Source organism: Gorilla gorilla, chromosome 2 (assembly GCF_029281585.2).
Source record: "Gorilla gorilla gorilla isolate KB3781 chromosome 2, NHGRI_mGorGor1-v2.1_pri, whole genome shotgun sequence".
Taxonomy (NCBI): Eukaryota; Metazoa; Chordata; class Mammalia; order Primates; family Hominidae; genus Gorilla; species Gorilla gorilla.
The window spans coordinates 46,867,704-46,878,514 of NC_086017.1; the positions used below are offsets into that span (position 1 = coordinate 46,867,704).

The following is a 10,811-nucleotide window of genomic DNA, read 5'->3' on the forward strand; positions in this document are numbered from 1 at the left end:
TAGACTTCTAAGATTTTGACAAAATTTTGTTTTATGGCCTGGATGGTGGTTATATAAATATTTACTGTATAACAATTCATTAAGATACACATTTGTGTTTTTTGTATATATGTATTCTATTTCACAATCTTAAATGTTCCTTAATTAATTAATGGAGCACACCTTCAGAGTTGGGTGGGAAAATAATTCTGCCTAGAAATCCTAACTTAGACAAGCTAGCTATCAAGACTGAGGACAAACTAAAGCCATTCTTACACCTGTAAAGATTCAGGGTTTATCTACTATTTATGCTGTCTGAAGGAGATAACTGAAAATGTTGGCCAGGAAACGAAGTGTGAGGAGTATGTAGAAAACAGAAGATGATAGTACTAACCCTGTTAATCTAATAAAAAGAAACCCCAGGATGACTGCTTGCAGTGGGGTTTGAAAGAAATCTATTCAAATTAAAACAGGAGGTCCATGTGCTCCAAAAAGATATTCTTTTTTTAAATATATATATATTTTTTATTACACTTTAAGTTCTAGGGTACATGTACACAATGTGCAGGTTTGTTACATATGCATACATGTGCCATGTTGGTGTGCTGCACCCATTAACTCCTCATTTACATTAGGTATGTCTCCTAATGCTATCCCTCCCCCGTCCCCTACCCCACAACAGGCCCCGGTGTGTGAAAAAACGATGGTTAGATGCCACGAACTAGTTGGCAATGCCTTAACCATATGTGTGTTGTCAGGCCTGAGGGCCTCTTCCATCCTTGGCAAGGGGAGTACTAACCTTCTCCCCTTTCATACAACACAAAGATATTCTTAAGACTTCTAGAATAGACCCTGAACAATTTTAGAGTAAGGAACTAACAGATATCAGTGCTTTCATGAAGAAGGCTTTTGCTTCTCCTGATGAGGGAAAAATTATAAAAATTCTAAGACAGGAAAGTTATGATCCAAACTTGAAATAAACAAATGTGGTATGAATTTGGGCAACTGTGGTTCTTTAAGAAAAGAGAATCCATCACGCAATTTTCTTTTTTTTTTTTTTTTTTTTTTGAGACAGGGTCTCACTCTGTCGCCCAGGCTGGAGTGCAGTGGTGATCTCAGTTCACTGCAACCTCTGCCTCCCGGGGTCAAGTGATTCTCATGCCTCAGCGTCCCAAGCAGCTGGGATTACAGTTGCCCGCCACAACACCTGGCTAATTTTTGTATTTTGTAGTAGAGACAGGGTTTCACCCTGTTGGTCAGGCTGGTCTTGAACTCCTGAACTCAAGTGATCTGCCAACCTCAGCCTCCCAAAGTGCTGGGATTATAGGCGTGAGCCACAGCGCCTGGCCCATCATAGAATTTTCTAGGAATATTGTCCTCTGAGAGGTCTAGGGTGATGACATAATTATAGAGGAAAACATAATGTCATAACAATTTAATATTTTTAGTAATTTTAAATTTGTGTCATCAACCTACAGACAAAGGATGGGGGTTCAGGTATGATTTCTGAACAGAATATAAATTTTCAACCTCAACAATGTAAATATCAAAGTGAAGCTCACAGAAACCAGAAGGTAGAAGTAGGAAAAGAGATAGAGGCAAGGGTAGGGGAAAAAGTCAAGAGACATTAATGAAAATTGACAGAATTAAAAACAAATAGTTTAAGAACAGAATCTAAATGTATAAAAGTAACCAATGGAAAGAAAACCAATGATACAACAAAAGTCATGGTAAAAAGAAGAAAAGGAGAAATGGGGTGGTATTAATTAGTTAAATCCTTATTAATCATAAGCAATAAGTAGACAATGCCTACAGTTGATAAATTAAGAATTAGCAATATACAGAAATATATATGAAACCAAAATAACTAATGAAAGAAAAGGAGGCTGGGCACGGTGGCTCAGGCCTGTAATCCCAGCACTTTGGGAGGCAGAGGCAGGCAGATCATTTGAGTCCCGGAGTTTGAGACCAGCCTAAGCAACGTAGTGAGACCTCATCGCTACAAAAAAAAAAAAGAAAAATTAGCTGGGTGTGGTGGTGCATGCCTGTATTCCCAGCTACTTCGGAGGCTGAGGCAGGAGTATCAGTTGAGCTCAGAAGGTGGAAGCCACAGTGAGCCAACAGAGTGAGACCATCTCAAAAAAAATTTTTAAAAATGAAGAAAGGAAGGAAGGGAGGGAGGGAGGGAGTGTGGGCGGGGGTGGGGGTGGAGGAGGAGGAGAGAAGGAGTGGGAGGAGTGGAGAAGGAGGGGGAGGAGGAGAAGGATAAAAGGTTACAAGTGGTTGTTACTAGGAATGGGGGAGAAGAGAAGTGGGTAATGGCACTGAAGCTTTTTATTATGTCTTTCAGCATTCTCTGATTGTTCTTAAACCATCAACAGATCTGAGTATGTAGACTAAAAGGGAATATTTGGTGAAGAGATCTTTCACTATTGTACACTTGCTATGGACATGTCCATGCCTGCTGCCTGGCAGGCACCATTCATTAAGTAGGCCCCTGTTGCCAAGGAAACCAGCTCTTCACTGATACCAAAGATAATGCAGAGGCCTGCCGCTCACCAAGCAACCTTCCTCATGAGCTATGCCCCCACCTTCCTGAACTGTCTCTTGCTGCTGTTTGATACTGTCATGCTGCACGAAGCTTACACTTGCTATCTCTCACTTCCCTCTCAGTCATCTATGATGCTGGCTAAGGGAGCTAGGCCAGTCAGCAGTGACCTGTTGCCCTTGGTTTATTATAAGCAAACTGTTCACAAGAAATGAACTTCTGTTGTTTTATAAATGACATGCATCACAGAACACAGAATAATATCAAAACCACATTAGTTTTTTCATACTTGCTTCATTGACCCCAGGGGAAGAGGGGAGAGCAGGGAGAGGACTTTCTCTTTTTTTAAATACTAATTATATTGAGGTATAAAGAACATATAGTAAGTTCACAGACCTTAAGTATACAGTTTGATGAGTTTTGGCAAATATGTATACCTGTGGAACCAACACCTCAGTCAAGATATAAATACTTACATCAGCCGGGCGCAGTGGCTCATGCCTTGTAATCCTAGCACTTTGGGAGGCCAAGGCAGGTGGATCACGAGGTCAGGAGATCGAGACCATCCTGGCTGTCTACTAAAAATACAAAAAATTAGCCAGGCGTGGTGGCACGTGCCTGTAGTCCCAGCTACTCAGGAGGTTGAGGCAGGAAAATCGCTTGAACCTGGGAGGCAGAGGTTGCATTGAGCCGAGATAGCACCACTGCACTCCAGCCTGGGCAACAGAGAAAGACTCCGTCTCAAAAAACCAAACAACAACAACAAAAAACATACATCGACCCAGAAAGTTCCTTCTGTCAGTAGCAGTTCACACCCCCATGCCCCCAACCCTTGGCCTCCCTGCCTTCCCATCTCCACTCCCAACCCTCACTGCTCTAATTCTATCACCATTGTTTTGATTCTTCTGCTGTTGATCTTCATAAAACCAGTATATTTCCTTTTGTGTCTGGTTTATTTTCCTCAGAATAATGTTTTTAACATTTATCCATATTGTTATGTGTATCAGTCATTTCTTCCAGATTAGTACTCTATTGTATGGATAGAGCCTATTTTGTTTACCCATTTCCTGTTGACAGACATTTGGTTTGTTCCCAGTTTTGGATTATAATGAATAAAGCTGCTATGAACATTCTTGAACGATGAACATTTTTGTGGACATATGTTTTGATTTTTTTGTGTAAATACCTAGGAGTGAAATTATTGAGGTATGGTATAGGTTTATGCTTAACTTTATAGAGTACTTAAACTTGATTCTTTTATTTAAAATTGTGATAAAATACACATAACATAAAATGAACCGTCTTAACTGTTTTTAACTGTACAGTGCAGTGGTATGAAGCACATTCACATTGTTGCACAACCATCACCACCATCCATCTGCAGAATTATTTTTATCTTGCAAAACTGGAACTCTGAACCAGGTGCGGTGGCTCACGACTGTAATCTCAGCACTTTGAGAGGCCGAAGCAGGAGGATCGCTTCAGCCCAGGAGTTTGAGACCAGCTGGGGCAATATAGTGAGACACTGTCTCTATAAAAACAAAATAAAAATAGACCAGGCGCGATGGCTCATGCCTGTAATCCCAGCACTTTGGGAGGCCATGGTGGGCAGATTGCCTGAGCTCAGGAGTTCAAGACCAGCCTGCCCAACATGGTGAAACCCCATCTGTACTAAAAATACAAAAAATTAGCTGGGCATGGTGGCGCGTGCCTGTAGTCCCGGTTACTCTGGAGGCTGCAGCAGGAGAATCTTTTGAACCTGGGAGGCGGAGGTTGCAGTGAGCCGAGATCGTGCCACTTCACTACAGCCTGGGCAACAGAGTGAGACTCTATCTCAGAAAAATAAAATAGCCGGGCGCGGTGGCTCATGCCTGTAATCCCAGCACTTTGGGAGGCTGAGGCAGGCGGATCACGAGGTCAGGAGATTGAGACCATCCTGGCTAACACGGTGAAACCCCGTCTCTACTAAAAATACAAAAAAATTAGCTGGGAGTAGTGGCGGGCGCCTGTAGTCCCAGCTACTCAGGAGGCTGAGGCAGGTGAATGGCGTGAACCCGTGAGGTGGAGCTTGCAGTGAGCCGAGATCATGCCACTGCACTCCAGCCTGGGCAACAGAGCGAGACTCCATCTCAGAAAAAAAATAAATAAATAAATGAAATGAAATGAAATAAAATAAAATAAAAATAGCCAAGTATAGTGATACACGTCTGTAGTCCCAGCTACTCAGGAAGCTGAGGTGGGAGGGTCACTTGAGCCCAGGAGTTCAAGGCTGCAGTGAGCTTTGAGCGTGCCATTGTACTCTCCCTGGGTGACAAAGCAAGGCCCTATCTAAAACAAACAAACAAGCAAACAAAAAACCCCAAAACTGGAACTCTGTATCTATTAAACAGTAATCTCTCATTGAGTGGTGTTAAGAGTAAAATTTTTTTTAACAAAAGAAAAAAGTAAAACGTAAATTTTGAAAAAAGAATTAAAAAAAAAATCTCCATTACCCCCTCCCCCAGCCCCTGGCAACCACCATTCTACTTTCTGTCTTTCTGAATTTGACTACTGCACATAACCTTATATATAGGTGGAATCAAACAGTATTTGTCTTTTTGTGACAGACTTATTTCACTTAGGATAGTGCCCTCAGCTTTTAAAAGGAAAGACATTTTGATATATGCTACAACATAATATTCCATTGTATGTACATACCAAATTTTATTAACGATTTCATCTGTCAATGAACATTTGGGTTGCTTCCGCCTTTTGTCTATTGTGAATAATGCTGCCGCGAACATGTTTAAGTCCTTGCTTTCGCTTTTTTGTGTATACACCCAGAAGTTGAAATGCTGGATTATATGTAATTCTATTTTTAATATGAGTGACTGCCATACTGTTTTCTATAGTGGCTGCACCGTTTTACGTTCCCACTAAGAGAACATGAGTGTTCCAGTTTCACCATATCCTCACCAACACTTATTTTCTGTTTTGTCGGTGGTAGCCATCCTACTGGGTATAAACTTTATTCATTTTTCGAACCTTTTTAATATGGAATTTTCAAACACACACAAAAGATGAGAGATCTCCAGGTACCCACCACAAGCTTTAGTAATGATTAACATTTGGTAGCAGGTGGACAAAGATATACCTTCTCTATAGCAGCTATAAGATCAGGGACAAACAAAGATCTATTTGGAACTGCCAACTAAGAATGGTGTTTTGTAGGCTGCCTGATGAATAAGGTTAGATAACTAATGGCCAGTCTTTCAGCCTGTGCTCAAGGGATAGGATAACAATAAAGCATAGTTGGTGAAGGAGCAGCAGATAAAGGTCACAATCGATAGGCCATAAGAGAACCCTCACTATCACTTACCATTCAGACCATTCGCTTCATATTCTAACAAGTTATTTTCCTTTCATAAAAGGAAGCTGAAGCTTTTATTTGTGTTTGTGGTGCATGTGATCCATGAGAGGGGACTCAACCAGGTGCTATGTGTGAGTAGTACTTAATCCGACAGTATTAGTGGACTGGCGGGCTTTCCTGGTTACATGGGAACCCTAGAAACCCAAGCCAAGTACAAAAGCCAAGACTGAATTCTCCAGTAAGTCACCTGGTAGCCTTGACATGCTCATGCTTAAAAAAGAGCCAGTGACCCATTAATAGGAAGCTCCTGAAATGAGTCCTCTGAACATCTGCAAGTATGGTCAGCTACACCTGAGCTGAGACTTGCCTGTTTCCCTGCCAGGAAATCATGGGCTCAGAAATGGCAGGCACCATGTGTATTAACTATATTTCCTTACTTTCTGTCTTCTTGATGTTCTAGCATCAGGTGCCTCTTTGACCTAAGAGACTTCCCCTCCTAGGACTAGCTAATTCCTAGAAATATCAAATCACTCCCCTGTAAGCATACCATTCCTATGCAAACCAACCAATCCAGAGCCCATACTCGAAACCACTTCCTTTACCTGGCTCTTCCACACCAGAGGGCAATGTTCCTCTGTCCTAATCATTCCCAGGGCTAGATACCAGATAACTACAAATGCTCCTTGACTTATGGTGGGGTTACATCCTAATAAACCCATCATAAGTTGAAAATATCATAAGTCAAAAGTACATTTAAATCAGGTGTGGTGGCACATGCCTGTAGTCCCAGCTATCTTCGGAGGCCGAGACAGGATGATCACTTGAGGCTGTGGTGCACTATGATCATGCCTGTGAATAGCCACTGCACCCCAGCCTGGGCAACAGAGTGAGACCTCATACCTTAAAAAAAAATTAAAAAACAAGCTCTCACCAGTCGAAGATGAGGCAACACAAGCAACAAGCACTAAAAAGAATAATGACTGCAAACCAAAATAAATAAGAAGATAAAAGTCCACAAGTTCATAAATAAAAGGTTTTATTTAAAAGCCCACAAGTAAAAAAGAGGAGAGAAACGCTAACTCCTAACTCTGAAAATTAGTAATTAAAGGGAAAGAAGCCTTCAACAATTTTTTTTTTTTTTTCCTGAGACAGAGTCTTGCTCTGTCACTCAGGCTGAAGTACAGTGGCATAATCACAGCTCACTGCACCCTCGAACTCCTGGGCTTAAGCAATTCTCCTGCCTCAGCCTCCCAAGTGGCTTGGACTACAGGTGTGTGCCTCCACACTCGGCTGATTTTAAATGTTTTGTAGAGATGGGGTCTCACTATATTGCCCAGGCTGGTCTCCAACTCCTGAGCTCAAGCAAAACTCCCACCTCAGCCTCCCAAGTAGCCAGGGCCATAGGTGTGCACCACCATGCCCAGCTAATTTTCCTTTTTTCCATTTTGTAGAGATGCCAGCTCGCCATGTTGCCCAAGCTGTTCTCCAACTCCTGAGTTCAGACAATCCTCCCGCCTCGGCCTCCCAGGTGTGAGCCACTATGCCTGGCCAAAATTTTTTTAATGAAGTCCCCCTGGGGCCAGGCACTGGTTTGGGCACTGAAGATTCAGCAGTAAAGTAAAATAAATTTCCTCATTGATCTTGTCAGTGACTCCTTTGCATGCTTGCTTCACACTATATTTCAAGGTAACCAAATAGTTGTAGTTAGAAAAAGTTCCATCTTACAGAAAACTTTCAGCTAATAAATGTAGAGGGAATGATAAAGTTAGAAAAATAACTATATTTTAAGTCCTAATGAAACAACAGACCCACACAACAATGACCAACGGATGAAAAATATCAGGTGAAACACTTATACGGAACCTGTCAATGGCAAGATTGGGCTGTAACCACCTGAAACCACTGACCAATCTCGGCATTACTAAAACAAGGCTGACCAGATAGTCTGTGATTCTGATGTAAAGCAATAAGAAGTACATAGCACCACCTTTTCAGTAGCCAAAACAGTTAAACCTGAATCTAATCAAGCCTTTAGAATTGCCTTTACGATTGGATGAAATATGAAGAGCAGAGGAACAAATTCAACAGCACAAAAAGGAAGAAAACAGATAAATCTAGAGTGGGCCACGTTCTACAAAACTGAGCTGGTTTCTTGGTCAAGACAATAGCATGGAAAAAAATGGGAAGTAGGCAAAGGGACTCCTCTGGATTGAATGAAACTTAAGAGACACAATAGCCAAGTATGATGTGTGGACCTTGTTTGGATCTAGATTTGAAGAAATCGATTGTAAAAAGTCATTTTTGAAAACAAATAGGGAAATCTGAATATGGGCTAGGCATTAGTTTTTAACAAAGAATTATTAGGTGTGATAATGGTACTGTAATTATGTAAGATTGTAATTATTTATATTGTTTTTAGAGATAAAAATAAGACCTTCAGTGCTGAAGAAGGGCACAGTGGCACATGGCACAGCACAGCATCTACATCATCAGTCAAATAAGAATTCTTTTTTTTTTTTTTTGAGACAGAGTCTCGCTCTGTCGGCCAGGCTGGAGTGCAGTAGCAAGATCTCGACTCACTGCAACCCCTGCCTCCCGGGCTCAAGCAATTCTCCTGCCTCAGCCTCCCGAGTAGCTGGGATTACAGGGGTTTGCCACCATGCCCGGATAATTTTTTTTGTATTTTTAGTAGAGACGGGGTTTCACCATGTTGGCCAGGCTGGTCTTGAACTCCTGATCTCAGGTAATCCACCCGCCTCGGCCTCCCAAAGTGCTGGGATTATAGGCGTGAGCCACCGTGCCCGGCCCAGTCAAATAATTCAAGGCAGCTGTCAGGCTAAAGTTCGGTGAGCGACACGCGGCTGCGCGGCGGGAGGAAACGCGGCGCCGAGCCGGGCGCTGGAGATGGTCCCCGGCGCCGCGGGCTGGTGTTGTCTCGTGCTCTGGCTTCCCACGGCTTCCGTATCCATGATTATTTGTACTTTCAAGCGCTGAGTCCTGGGGACATTCGATACATCTTCACAGCCACACCTGCCAAGGACTTCGGTGGTATCTTTCACACAAGGTATGAGCAGATTCACCTTGTCCCTGCTGAACCTCCAGAGGCCTGCGGGGAACTCAGCAGGTTTCTTCATCCAGGACCAGATCGCTCTGGTGGAGAGTGGGGGCTGCTCCCTCCTCTCCAAGACTCGGGTGGTCCAAGAGCATGGCGGGCGGGCCGTGATCATCTCTGACAATGCGGTTGACAATGACAGCTTCTATGTGGCGATGATCCAGGACAGTACCCAGCGCACAGCTGACATCTCCGCCCTCTTTCTTCTCAGCCGAGAGGCTACATGATCCGCCGCTCCCTGGAACAGCCTGGGCTGCCATGGGCCATCATTTCCATCCCAGTCAATGTCACCAGTATCCCCACCTTTGAGCTGCAGCAACCGTCCTGGTCCTTCTGGTAGAAGAGTTTGTCCCACATTCCAGCCATAAGTGACTCTGAGATGGTAAGGGGAAACCCAGGAATTTTGCTATTTAGAATTTGGGAATAGCATTTGGGGACAAGTGGAGCCAGGCAGAGGAAAAGGATTTGGGCGTTGCTAGGCTGAAAGAGGGAAACCACACCACTGGCCTTCCCTTCCCCAGGGCCCCCAAGGGTGTCTCAGAAGAGGCAAGAGACAGCCCCCAGGGCTTCTGGATAGAACCTGAAACAAAAGGCGCTGAAGGTAGGTGGCCTGAGAGCCATCTGTGACCTGTCACATCTCACCTGGCTCCAGCTTCCCCTACCCAGGGTCTCTGCACAGTGACCTTCACAGCAGTTGTTGGAGTGGTTTAAAGAGCCGGTGTTTGGGGACTCAATAAACCCTCATTGCCTTTTCAGCAATTAAAAAAAAAAGGCAATAAAAGGCATAATATAGGTTTTAGAAATTTATATTTATAATGGGTTTGATGTACAATAAAGATACATTAGTTATTAAACTAGGTATAAAAATAATTCAAGGATATGGAAAAATAATGAAAAAAATAACAAAATAGAATTAATTTTAAAAAGCAGAAGTCAATGAAATAGAAAATAATAATACTGATATATAGGCTGGGTGTGGTGGCTCATGCCTGTAATCCCAGCAATTTAGGAGGCCAAGGCAGGAGGATTGCTTGAGCCTAGGAGTTGGAGAACAGCCTGGGCAATATAGGAAGACCCCATCTCTACAAAAAATTTAAAATCAGCCAGACATGGAGGTGTGCGCCTGTAGACCCAGCTGCAGGGGAGGATCACTTGAGCCCAGGATCCTGAAGCTGCAGTGTGCCGTGTTTGCACCACTGCACTCCAGCCTGGGTGACAGAGGGAGACCCTGTCAGGAAGGAAATAATAATAATAATAATATATAAATGCAGGAACAAATTCTTTTAAAAAGACAAAAATAATCTGTGGTGAGCCTAATTAAGAAAAAGAGAAAGCCCATGAGAGAGGGAGCATAACCTGAGATACAGAGAAAACAAAAATGCTAAAAATAACTCAATAAATTTGAAAACCTTAATGAAAAACTCCCTAGGAAAATTTGTTAAAATTGAAATTAATTCAATATGTGTAAGATAGAAGAAATGGAAAAGTTGTCAAAGAACTACCTAAAGTGAAGCTGGGTGCGGTGGCTGACACCTGTAATCCCAGCACTTTGGGAGGTTGGGGGCGAGAGGATCATTTGAGCTCAGGAGTTCAAGACCAGCCTGGGCAACATGGCAAAAACCACATCTCCACCAAAAAAAACCATTAAAATTAGCCGGGTGTGGTAGAGTGTGCCTGTAGTTCCAGCTACTAAGGAGGCTGTGGTGGGAGGATCACTTGAACCTGGAGGTCAAGGCTGCAGTGAGTTGTGATTATCCCACTGCACAGCCTGGGTGACAGAGCGAGACCCTGTCTCAAAAAAACCAAACCAAAATAAACCGAAA

General features: G+C 43.0%; 1 non-coding gene and 1 pseudogene across 1 annotated transcript; one reads left to right on the top strand and one right to left on the bottom strand.

Annotated features, from left to right (window-relative positions):
- Window positions 1–674: 674 nt before the first annotated feature.
- Window positions 675–800, bottom strand: LOC115934206 (U6atac minor spliceosomal RNA). The gene has a single exon (XR_004070028.1). It is a non-coding gene; the product is annotated as a U6atac minor spliceosomal RNA (small nuclear RNA).
- Window positions 801–8,780: 7,980 nt separating this feature from the next.
- Window positions 8,781–9,355, top strand: LOC101133733 (protease-associated domain-containing protein 1-like; annotated as a pseudogene).
- The last annotated feature ends 1,456 nt before the right edge of the window (window positions 9,356–10,811 follow it).